We start from the raw sequence: 10,638 nt of genomic DNA, 5'->3' as shown, positions 1-10,638 counted from the left end.
CCACTCTTTTTCTTTTTTTAGATTTATTTATTTATTATGTATACAGAAGAGGGTGCCAGATCTCATTGCAGATGGTTGTGAGCCACCATGTGGGTGCTGGGAATTGAACTCAGGACCTCTGGAAGAGCATTCAGTGCTCTTAACCTTTGAGCCATCTCTCCAGCCCCTGGAAGACCCATTCTAAAAGTGATGCCATTTCATGTTTGGGGGTCTCAGACTGAATAAAAATAAATAAAAAGGAGAAGTGAGGGCCAGGTGTGGTGGCACATGCCTTTAATCCCAGCATTTGGGAGGCAGAGGCAGGTGGCTCTCTGTGCTGTGTTCAGGGCCAACCTGGACTACAGAACCAGTTTCAGGACAGCCAGGGCTGTTACACAGAGAAACCGTGCTTTGAAAAAACAAACACCTAGATGCCCGTCAACTGAAGAATGGATTAAGAAAATGTGGTACATATACACAATGGAGTACTACTCAGCAGAGAAAAACGACAGCATGAAATATGCAGGCGAATGGATGGAACTAGAAAATATTATCCTGAGTGAGGTAACCCAAACCCAGAAGGACAACATGGTATGTACTCACTCATAAGTGGATTCTAGATATAAAGCAAAGAACAATCAGACTGCAACCCACAGGACTGGGAGGCTATATAGCAGGGGGACCCTAGGATGACTGTGGTTTATATTAAGCTTTGGTTCTACTCAATTACTGGGCAAGCCTCAATGAAACATTTCACTATTAGGTTAAGAATTTATACTGTATCAAGCTGATAATAGAAAAATAAATAAATTAAAAAATTTAAAAAAACAAATAAAACAAAGTGATTTGAGACCTGTATTCATCTATGTCCTGACTATACAGGACACAATCAGTGGCCTCAATCTTCTGCCACCAGGCCTTTCCCACCATGATGGACTGTGTCTTTGAACTGTCAGCCAAAGTAAACCCTTCCTTTCTTTCACTATTATTATTATTTTATCTATTTATATGTAAGAACATTTTACCTGCATGTATATCTGTGCATTATGTCTGGTGCCGAAGAGGTCATCAGATCCCCTGCCACTGGACTTAGGGTGGTTGTGACCACCATGAGGGTGTTGAGAATTGAACCTGAGTCCTCTGCAAGAGCAGCTGGTGCTCTAACCACAGAGCCATCTTTTCAGGCCTACCTTTCCATCTTACCCTCTATTTGTCCAGTATTTAGTCACAGAAACCAGAAAAGTAACCAATACAATAGCTGGAAGGTGGAAAGAGCCTAAATATCCATGGTTATCCCAGATATAGAAAATCTGGTGTAAACTTAGGATGAATGGATTAGCCCTTAAGAGGAATGAAGTGTTGGCACATATGTAACACAGATGAACTTGGAAACAGGCTAAGTGAAAGACTTAAGTCATAAAAGACCTTGCACTCTATAAATATCCACGCACACAAGATATTCTAGAAAACATTAAGTCTGTAGTAGCAAAATGAATATTGGTGGTTGCCATTGGGTGGGAGGCTACAAGAACCTGCTTAGTGGGTTGTTTTATTTAAGAGTATGGAAATGTTTTGGAAATAAAGTTGTGGTTGCACAACACCGTGGAGAATGTACTAAATGCCAATAGATGTTTACTTAGAAATGATTACTTAGAAAAATTGTATAATGTGTGTTTATAAGTGCGGTTGCAGGTTGCACACGTACCACGGGCTACTCATCCATGTCAGAGGATACTTTCAGGAGTTTGTTTTCTCCTTCCATTGGTAATACCAACCTCAAGAATAAGACCACTACCACAACTTAAGCCAAATTTGAAGCAAGCTTGATTTTTATTGGGGTGTACTCAAGAGCAGGCCAGCGACTGCCTCCTAAGTTGGGTTAAAGAGAGCAGCTCGGGATCCATCTTGTGGGGCCCTTTTAAGGAGTAAAATCACGAGTAGTTTTTACAGAAGACAATGGGCAATAAGGAAATATTAAAAAAAAAAAAATCATGTGATCACCCACCATGTGGTTAGGAGGGGTCAAGGAGAGTTGAGGAGGGTCAGGGTCTTCTCAAAAACAAATTAAGGTCATTGGTTGGGGAAGGTTAGGAAACAGTTATTCAACTCTCACAGTAAATAGAAACTCATTTATTTTTAAAAACACAGCGTAATGGCTCCTGCCTTTAAAATGGAATCTGACAGGTTCCTCATCATCAAGGGATCAGAGAACTGATGATCAGGTTTTACTCTGCAAACTTTTACTCCCTGAGCCACCTCGCAGATCCTAAAATGGCTACTTTGAAAATAGTTACAAAGAGGCAGGCGAATAGAGGCGGAGGCCAACCCCGGATTAAAAGCGAGTCGTTATTTCAAAGAGAAAAAAAACCAAAAAAAAAAAAAAAACCAAAAACAAAACCGTTGACGATGTCACATTGCCCTCCAGGTGTCTACCCCACCAGGGCAGTACGAAGGCGCACCGTGTCCCAGGTATTGACTCATCAAGTAAAAAAAATGGACGGGGTCTCAGGCAGCTCAGCATGACAGTGAACTCCTGCTCATCTTGCCTTCACTTCCCAAAAGGATGTAACACCATCCTTTTAGTTTTTGGCCAATTGGATGAACGATAGTAAAACCTCGATTTACAAATGAGGAACCCGAGGTTTAATGTAGTACGAGGACTTTTCCCACAAAACCCGTAAGCCGCCATTCTCCATGGACGTCAACTTCGGAGAGGAAGGGCCAAAGCTGGGACCCGTGCCGAGTGTCATCAGGCGCGTCTGGTCCTCCCAGGGCCTCGCGGGTGGCGGGACCGGGGCTGCACTCACGGCCCCTCGCCTCGGACCAGACCCAGTCACTCCCGGACGCCGCAGTCTTACCCCGAAATGGCGGCCGCAGTACCGCGAGGCCACGCCCCCGGAGGCGGGGCCAGGTTCCAGGCCCGAGCGATAGATCCCCGAGCCAAGTTTCAAACGGAGAGCCGAGCGCTAGAGCTCGCGCAGAGGCGGTGAGCCGGCGGCGCCGCAGGTCGCGAAGACGAGCGTCGAGCGTAGGGTTCGCTCGCCGGGGCGGCCGGAGAGCGTCTTCATTGCGGGTGCTTGCGCCGCCATCTTAGATGGCGGGAGTTAGAACCCAGCGAGCTTGAGGCGGGAAGTCTTCTCTGCCGCTCTCCGCGGGCCCTCAGACGGGCCAGCTGGCCGGGCTTTGGGGCGCGTGCCCTGAGGCGCGGGGCGCTAGTGCAGCGATGCGGGGCCTCCCAGGGGCCCCGTCCCCCGGGCTGGGGACGCGCCGAATGTGACCGCATCCCGTTCGCTCAGCCACCGCCGCCGCCGCACGACGGGACCCGGCGTGACCCGGCTCCCTCAGGTAGGCCGCAGGGCTGACGGCGCGGTTGCGGGGCGAAGAGCCCGTCAGGCCGCTGTCACCCGGGTGGCGGGCCGGGCGCGGGCCGAGTGTCATGGCCGGCGAGCCAGTTTCCACACCCCTGCTTAGATTTCCTAGTGTTTCTCGGAAACGTGCCAGCGCCACCCCGGTGCCCAGCGCGCATTCCTCATATTTTGGCAATGGGGAAAAAATCCGCCCGGAGCTGCCCGGTGCCTGTGTTGTCACTGGGATGGGCTCGTTCTTTTTCTCTCGGGCTGCAGAAGTGGGGGGAGCCCGGCCTTGCACCTCCTCTCGGGCTGCTTCGCTCAAGTGACACCCTTTTAGGGAAGAGGAGAGAATCGAGGAAAGCAGCGAGAAACGGGTCAGTGCCCCGCCACTAAGGCGTGGGGACCTCTCCCGGGACTTCCTAATGGAAGGCCGGGGATGCTCCAGCTCGGGAACCGGGATGCCTTTTGTGTGAAGCGACAGCCGTCTAGCTTCTGCAAAGCCAGTGGATGCAGAGAGAGGAGTTGGGACATTACGGGAGACGAGTCGGCCGTGTTCATTCATTGTTCTTTCTCCCGGGCCCAGGGTGTGCCTCTGGTTTTCATTCTTTGTTAGGGGTGACGGTGGGATCTCGTCTCTTCCCGTTGGGACGTGACTGGGACCTGGGGAGGGGGTCGGGTCTGTGCACAGAAGTGGGGAATGAATTCAGGGCACGTCTGGATGCCTGCATTGCGTCCTGTGGGGTCTGTGGAGACTCTGCCCTGGTGCTCTGGCTCCTGGGGCGTGAAAACAATGCGCGGTGATAAGGATTGATCTCAAGTGTTCTTGGGATTTAGAACAGTTAAGTGCGCCTTGGGGAGTAGAGAAGCCCCGAGGTTCCTTGCTTGCTTCTGAGTTTGGAAGGACCGTGTTCACTGGGTGAGGCAGCCGGGAGGGCATTGTCAGCGGAGGGAACAGCTGGCACCAAGGCACAGAGGCATCGATGGCCTACAGGAGTTGGGGTGAGCTTGGGGAGCAGATATTAAATGTGGGGTGCAGGAAGGAGATAGTGAGATGTCAGGGACCAGAAGGAAAGCTGCTAGCATGTGCAAGGGTCTGTGAGATGGATGGTGGTGAACTAGTTCATTTAGTTTGGACTAATTAACTGCAAGTTGCTAATTTTTAACTCTTGCTGGTGGCTGCTTTGTCCCCTGCCCCAATGGTAGTGAAGTCGATACAATTGAAAAGATTTACTTTGTTAAATCTAGCTAACCAGTTTTGGTAATTGATACAACATGTTTAGCGCTTGTTCAACCGTTAATGAATTGGACTCCCTATTCCGAGATTTTCTTGCAGGTTTTTCTAAGGTTATACATGCATGTAAAAATGTTGACTTCATAAACGTAGTATTTTTTTTTCAAATCTCTGCTGACAATGTAAAACATGTTCCGTAAACATACAGAAATTGGAAGATTATGGAAAGCACCTGAAAAAATGTAGCATGAAAGTATTTTTAATTAACCCTATTTATACAGTATATTGTTTTCTTTGGATTGGGTCCCCAGGTTGCAGGCTTTGTTAAAGTCTCCAGCCCAATGAACATTATTCTTAAATAGCTACTTTGATTAAGGCTTATGCTGAAGTGACTACTCAGTTATGAAGAGACTTGAGGGACAGTTTCAAAATCTTTGGTGTTGTGTATCAGCGAAAACCACTGAGATTCTTTTGACTGGTTTTTACTCTTATCACTTCAAGGGCTAAGTAAGCTGTTTAAAATCCAGCAGCAACATTTGACCTAGCTGAGCTCTGGATACTTGGAAAAATAAACCTGCTGATGTTTCTGTTCTGAAGGCTTATCATCAGGTCTGCAGGGCCGTGATTGTGCCTTGAAGTGGGATCAGGCAGCTTTGTTAAGGTCTTGTCAATAGCTGAAAAGACCTTGTGTGCCTGTGAAGTAGAAGACTTGACTGAAAGGCTTTTGAACGTGTTTTAAGGGATTTGGCCTAGTGGAAAAAAGACTGAGAACCATATTAAAACCTTTCATTTATGACAGAAAGTGTCCAAAAAATAAGAATGATACTGCATTACAACTACTTTGAACCCAGTTGCTTCTAGCCTCAAGTCACTTTTGCTGTGAAGGTTAAACAACTTCACACCTTTTGGAAATTAGACATTTGCAGAAGTACTAATTTTTTTTTTTTTTTTTTTTTAGCTGAGGATCGAACCCAGGGCCTTGCGCTTGCTAGGCAAGTGCTCTACCACTGAGCTAAATCCCCAACCCCTGTTTTTTTTTTTTTTTTTTTTTTTAAAGCAAGGTCTCACTGTGTAGCCCTTGGAAGGTTTGGAACTCACTATAAAAACCAAGTTGGCTTTGAACTCACAGTGATCCCCCTGCCTCTGTCTTGTAGGGCTGGGATTAAAAGTGTAGGTTCTTTAGGAAGAGGTTATTGAAGTTTGGTTTTTTTTTTTTTTTTGATATGTGTACATTGATAATTGTTCATCCAGTGGGTTCAAAATACAACACTAGATATTTATGTCAAGATTCCGTTGATACTAATGAGGTCTAAACTCTTGTCTGTAATCTTATAATGTCTGAGTGTTTTATTTTGGCCTTCAAAGTTGTGAGTAAAAAGTCCTTAATTACACATTAAAATTGCACCTTTAATTTTTGTAGTGTTCGAGTCATTCTGTTACTCCTTTGCTTCCAGAGTTATTTGTGTAGCTCTCAGTGATTTAATTTTAGTTTTTAAAATTATACATGTATGGGTATTTTGCCTGCATATATGTCTGTGAACCACGTATGTGCCTGGTGTCTTGGAGGTCAGAACAGGGCATCATCATCTGGAACTGAGGTTACAGACAGTTGTGAGCCAGCATGTGGGTGGATGCTGGGAACTGAACCCAGGTCTTTTGCAAGAGCAGCCAGTACTCTTAACCACTGAGCCATCTCTCCAGACCCTTAGTGGGTTTTGTTGTGGTCGTGATTTTGACTTTTTCTTTTTTATTGTACCTATATGTGTATGTTTGTGTGGCTGAGGGTATGAACCACTGTGTACAGTGTCAGTGGAGGTCAGAAGAGGGCATCAGATCCTCTGGAGTTGTGAGCCATCATGTGGGTTCTGGAAACCAAACCAGAGTTTCTGCAAGAGCAGTAAGCACTGTTAAGTGGAGCCATTGTTCAGTCCAGTTGTTTTTAAATACATATTCTTAGGGCTGGAGAGATGGCTCAGTGGTTAAGAGTGCTTGTTGTTCTTGTAGAGGACCCTGGTTTGAGGGTAAGCACCTATATAGGGGCTCACAACTGTCAGTAACTCCAGTTCCAGAAGATCAGTCACGGTCTTCTGTTCTCACAAGGTACATGTGGCACCACATGGTTCACAGAAATGTAACAGGTCAAACACCCATACACATAAAACAAAAATAAATTAATTAAATGCATGCTTGTATTAAATACATATATGTAGTCAAGGCTGGCCTCAAATTTGTGATCTTCCTACTTCAGCCATCCTGAGATTTGGGATTACAGTGATACCTAGTGAATGATTTCAGATATTTGACTTCTGAAATTACTCCCAGAATCTCAGTTTAACTGAAGAAAATTTTCAAGTGGATGATATTTATTTGTTATTTAGCTTGGCACAGGCTATTTGAAGTTTCTTTCTTTCTTTTTTTTTTATTCCTCACAGTGTGTTAATTGGCATCACATTCCAATCAGTGTACATAGTATATTTTGAAGAACACTTGACACGGTTTTATTTTTAGACCAGGTTCTAAAGGATTTAGCTGGGTGGGGATTAACAATCCTAAAGAGCTATTTTAGAATTTGCAAATCCTTGTGATTTAGTGATGTTTACATTTTTTTGGGTAACCAATGGAAAGCAGCAGGCAATGAGATTTTTTTTTTTTTTTTTTTTTTTTGGTTTTTTGAGACAGGGTTTCTTTGTAGTTTTGGTGCCTGTCCTTGATCTTGCTCTGTAGACTAGGCTGGCCTCGAACTCACAGCGATCCGCCTGGCTCTGCCTATCCAGTGTTGGGATTAAATCGTGTGCCACCACTGCCCGGCAATGAGAGTGTTTTTTTAAGTGAACTCTTGTATGGCACATTCCTTCAGAGAAGTGGTGTGGTCTGTACTATGTGGGGTCATCTTCCTCTTTATTTATTTATTTATTTTTTTTTGGAGACAGGGACTCTTTACATGGCGCTGTCTGTCCTGGAACTCACTGTGTAGAACTTGAACTCAAAGATCTACTTGCCTTTGCCTCCCAGGTGCTAGGATTAAAGGCATGCAGGTTCATCTTCCTCTCTCTAACTATTCCATTTAATTTATTGTCATCTAATAACAAGAGTAAACATATTGGCTAGATGAGTCAAGATGGTCTCCTGTCTATTTCCTTCCAACCTACTATGAAATAGAAGTTCTCTCTGATTTTTTTCCTTGACTTTCTATAAGGAGACTGTGTTTGGGCAGAACAGCTCCTTTTTTCTGTTGTTCTGGATACAGTGCTTGGGATTAAACCTAGGGCTTTGAGTAGACTAGGCAAATTGCCATTAACATTGCCAGTCTCTGCCTTTCTTCAACCCAGTCCATGAGTGTTGGAAGAGTCAGTACTTAATGGTTATGTCTTGAGTTTTTGTCTCACATGTTTATTGTTTTTAGACAGGAGCCCAGGCTAGCCTCATGGCAATCTTATTGCCTGAACCTTCTAAGTGCTGGGATTATAGGCATGTATATCATACCTGACTTTTATTAGTTCTTTTTTGTTGTTGTTGTTGTTTTTTTTTTTTGAGACAGGGTTTCCCCGTATAGTTTTGGTGCCTCTCTTGGATCTTGCTCTATAGATGAGGCTGGCCTTGAACTCACAGAGATCCGACTGGCTCTGCCTCCCGAGTGCTGGGATTAAGGTGTGCTACCACCACCACCTGTCAATAAGTTCTTTGAGAATTTCATATAGTATGTTTTGATTGTATTCACCCCTTTTTCCAACACTTTTCAGATCTACCCCTTCTTCTCTACCCATCCAACTTTTGTGTCCTTTTCTTTTGACCACTGGCAGCGGCAGTGATGGTGGTGGTGGTAGCAGCGGTGCCTGCACATGCCTTTAATTCCCGCACTCAGGAGACTGAAGCTGGTGGATCTCTGAGTTCCAGGACAGCCAGGGCTACACAGAGAAACCCTGTCTTGAAAAACCAAAAAATGTTTCAAGACTAATTTGTGCTGCCCAAATATTCTTGGGTGTGTGGTCTTCTACTGGGGAGTGGTTGACACACCCGGACCTACACGCTGACAATTACTAATAGCTCCCTGGCTAGGGGTGGGATTGTGTGTTCAACTCCCTTCTCTATGCTGGGATTTATTTGGTCTGGCTTGATTTGCAAAGGTTTTGTACATATTGTCCCAGCTGCTGTGAGTTCTAATGTGCAGCTGCCCTGCTGTGTCCAGAAGAGAATGTTTCCTTGTAGTCATCCACAGCCTCTGGCACTTAGACTCTTTCGTGTCCCCTGTTCCTTCCTCATCATCCCTGAACCTTGGAGGTGTAGTATGTATGCTTCCTTTAGGGCTGAGCATTTTATAGTCTCTCTGCATCTTGGCCAGTTGTGGGTCCCTGTGATATACTGCAAATAGAAGCTTCTCAGATGAGGGTTGAGGGATACATTGCTCTGTGAGTGTAACAATAAATCATTAGGAGTCAGTTTAATACTGTGTTCGTTTAGCAGCATAATAGTAGTAAGTGTTCCCCTAGGATCTGTGACCATAAGTTTCTTGGCTTGATAATGGTATCAGGTATTGGTTTCATACTGTGGATTGGGACTTAAAATCCAAGCAGAAAGTGGTTGGTTACTCCCATGCTGTTTGTGCCACCATTGCACCAGTGTGCTGCATGTCTTGTCAGGCCAGTCATTATTGTAGCTGTGCATGATTGAGGACTGCTTTTCTCCTTTAGTACTATGCACAGCACCCTCCAGCCCTTTGAAAAGCTGGCCAATAGGAATGAAACTTCCAGATCCATACCAGCTTGATTTTGCCATGCTTTATGACTCAAGTATGTGGTGGCTTTAGCAGTAGGGTCTTACTATCAAGTTCTGAACAATATTTGAGAGCAGTGACAATATCCTATAATGTTTGTGGGTGGGGATTCTGTGGACCTCTCTGGCCAACAGTTCCAAAACAAGTAACCCATTCCTGGCACTAGGCTTTTTATTAGTTAGCTTCTGGTGTCTACTAGGGACTGACTCTCTCTCTCTCTCTCTGTAGATATAAATATTTTAGAAAGTTTCTATAGTACTATGTCTTTTTTGAAAGGTCTTTCCCATGCTACCTTCTTTACCCTACTCTCTGCTGACCTACCCCAGTTTAACCCTTCCTGTTCCATTATTCTCTTTTACATCTTTATTCCCTTGAACTTGCTATGCACCCAAGAATGGCCTTGAGCTTCTGATCTTCCTGTCTCTACCTCTCAATTGCTGGGATTAAAGCCTTGACCCCTTACACCCAATTTATGTGGTGCTAAGGATCACACCTAGGACCTCCTGCCCCCAGATTTAAAAGTCATTTTTAATTTATTTATATACATTAAACATTCTTTTAGATTTATTTATTTATTTTACTTTACATGTATGAATGTTTTACCTGCATGCATGTATGTCCACCATGCACGTGCCTGTTGGATTCCCTGGAACTGGAGACTTGGATGGATGTGAACCCATAACAACCCAACTATGTATGTGCTGTCAATTGAACCTGGGTCCTCTGTAAGAGCAATAAAGCCTCTTTACCTTGGAGCCTTCACTTTAGCTGCTAAATTCTAAAAATTGTGAGACAGGGTTTCACGTAGTCCACATGGCTTTGAGTTCACTACATAGCCAAGTCTAGCCTTAATCTACTCCTGCTTCAGCCTCCCACATGCAAGGATTAAAAGTGTTTGTTATTGTAGCCTACTAAAAGTTAAAATTATTATTTTAAGATTTTTTAAAAAATATACTTTATTTTTATGTGCATTGGTGTTTTGCCATGGGTGTCAGGGTCCCCTGAAACTGGAGTTACAGACAGGTGTGAGTGGCCATGTGGGTGCTGGGAATGGAACTCCGGTCCTGAAAGAAGAGTCAGCACTCTTAACCCCTGAGCCATCTCTCCAGCCCTAGTTTAAGATTTTTACTTGCTTGTGCCTGTGAGGGTATATGCATATGAATGCAGATACCTAAGGACTCCCAGAGGCATTGGATCCCTGGAGATGGAGTTACAGGTAGTTGTTGGCCAGCTGACACAGATGCTGAGACTGACTCAGGTCTTCTGCAAGAATTGTAAGTACTCTGTCACTTACCCATCTGTCCAGC

At 44.7% G+C, this 10,638-nt stretch overlaps 1 protein-coding gene across 3 annotated transcripts in view; it reads left to right on the top strand.

Annotated features, from left to right (window-relative positions):
- Nucleotides 1–2,936: 2,936 nt before the first annotated feature.
- Nucleotides 2,937–10,638, top strand: part of Raf1 (Raf-1 proto-oncogene, serine/threonine kinase) — a 57,730-nt gene continuing 50,028 nt past the window's right edge. For 2 of the 3 annotated variants that reach the window (XM_036182334.1, XM_036182330.1), the window contains exon 1: nt 2,937–3,324. The gene's annotated coding sequence lies outside the window, so the exon portion shown is untranslated. The remainder of the gene's footprint in view (nt 3,325–10,638) is intronic. The other variant, XM_036182333.1, reaches the window with a different exon arrangement.

Source organism: Onychomys torridus, chromosome 3, assembly GCF_903995425.1.
Source record: "Onychomys torridus chromosome 3, mOncTor1.1, whole genome shotgun sequence".
Classification (NCBI taxonomy): Eukaryota; Metazoa; Chordata; class Mammalia; order Rodentia; family Cricetidae; genus Onychomys; species Onychomys torridus.
The sequence above is the reverse complement of the archived record's forward strand: the minus strand, read 5'-3'. Positions and strand labels throughout refer to the sequence as shown.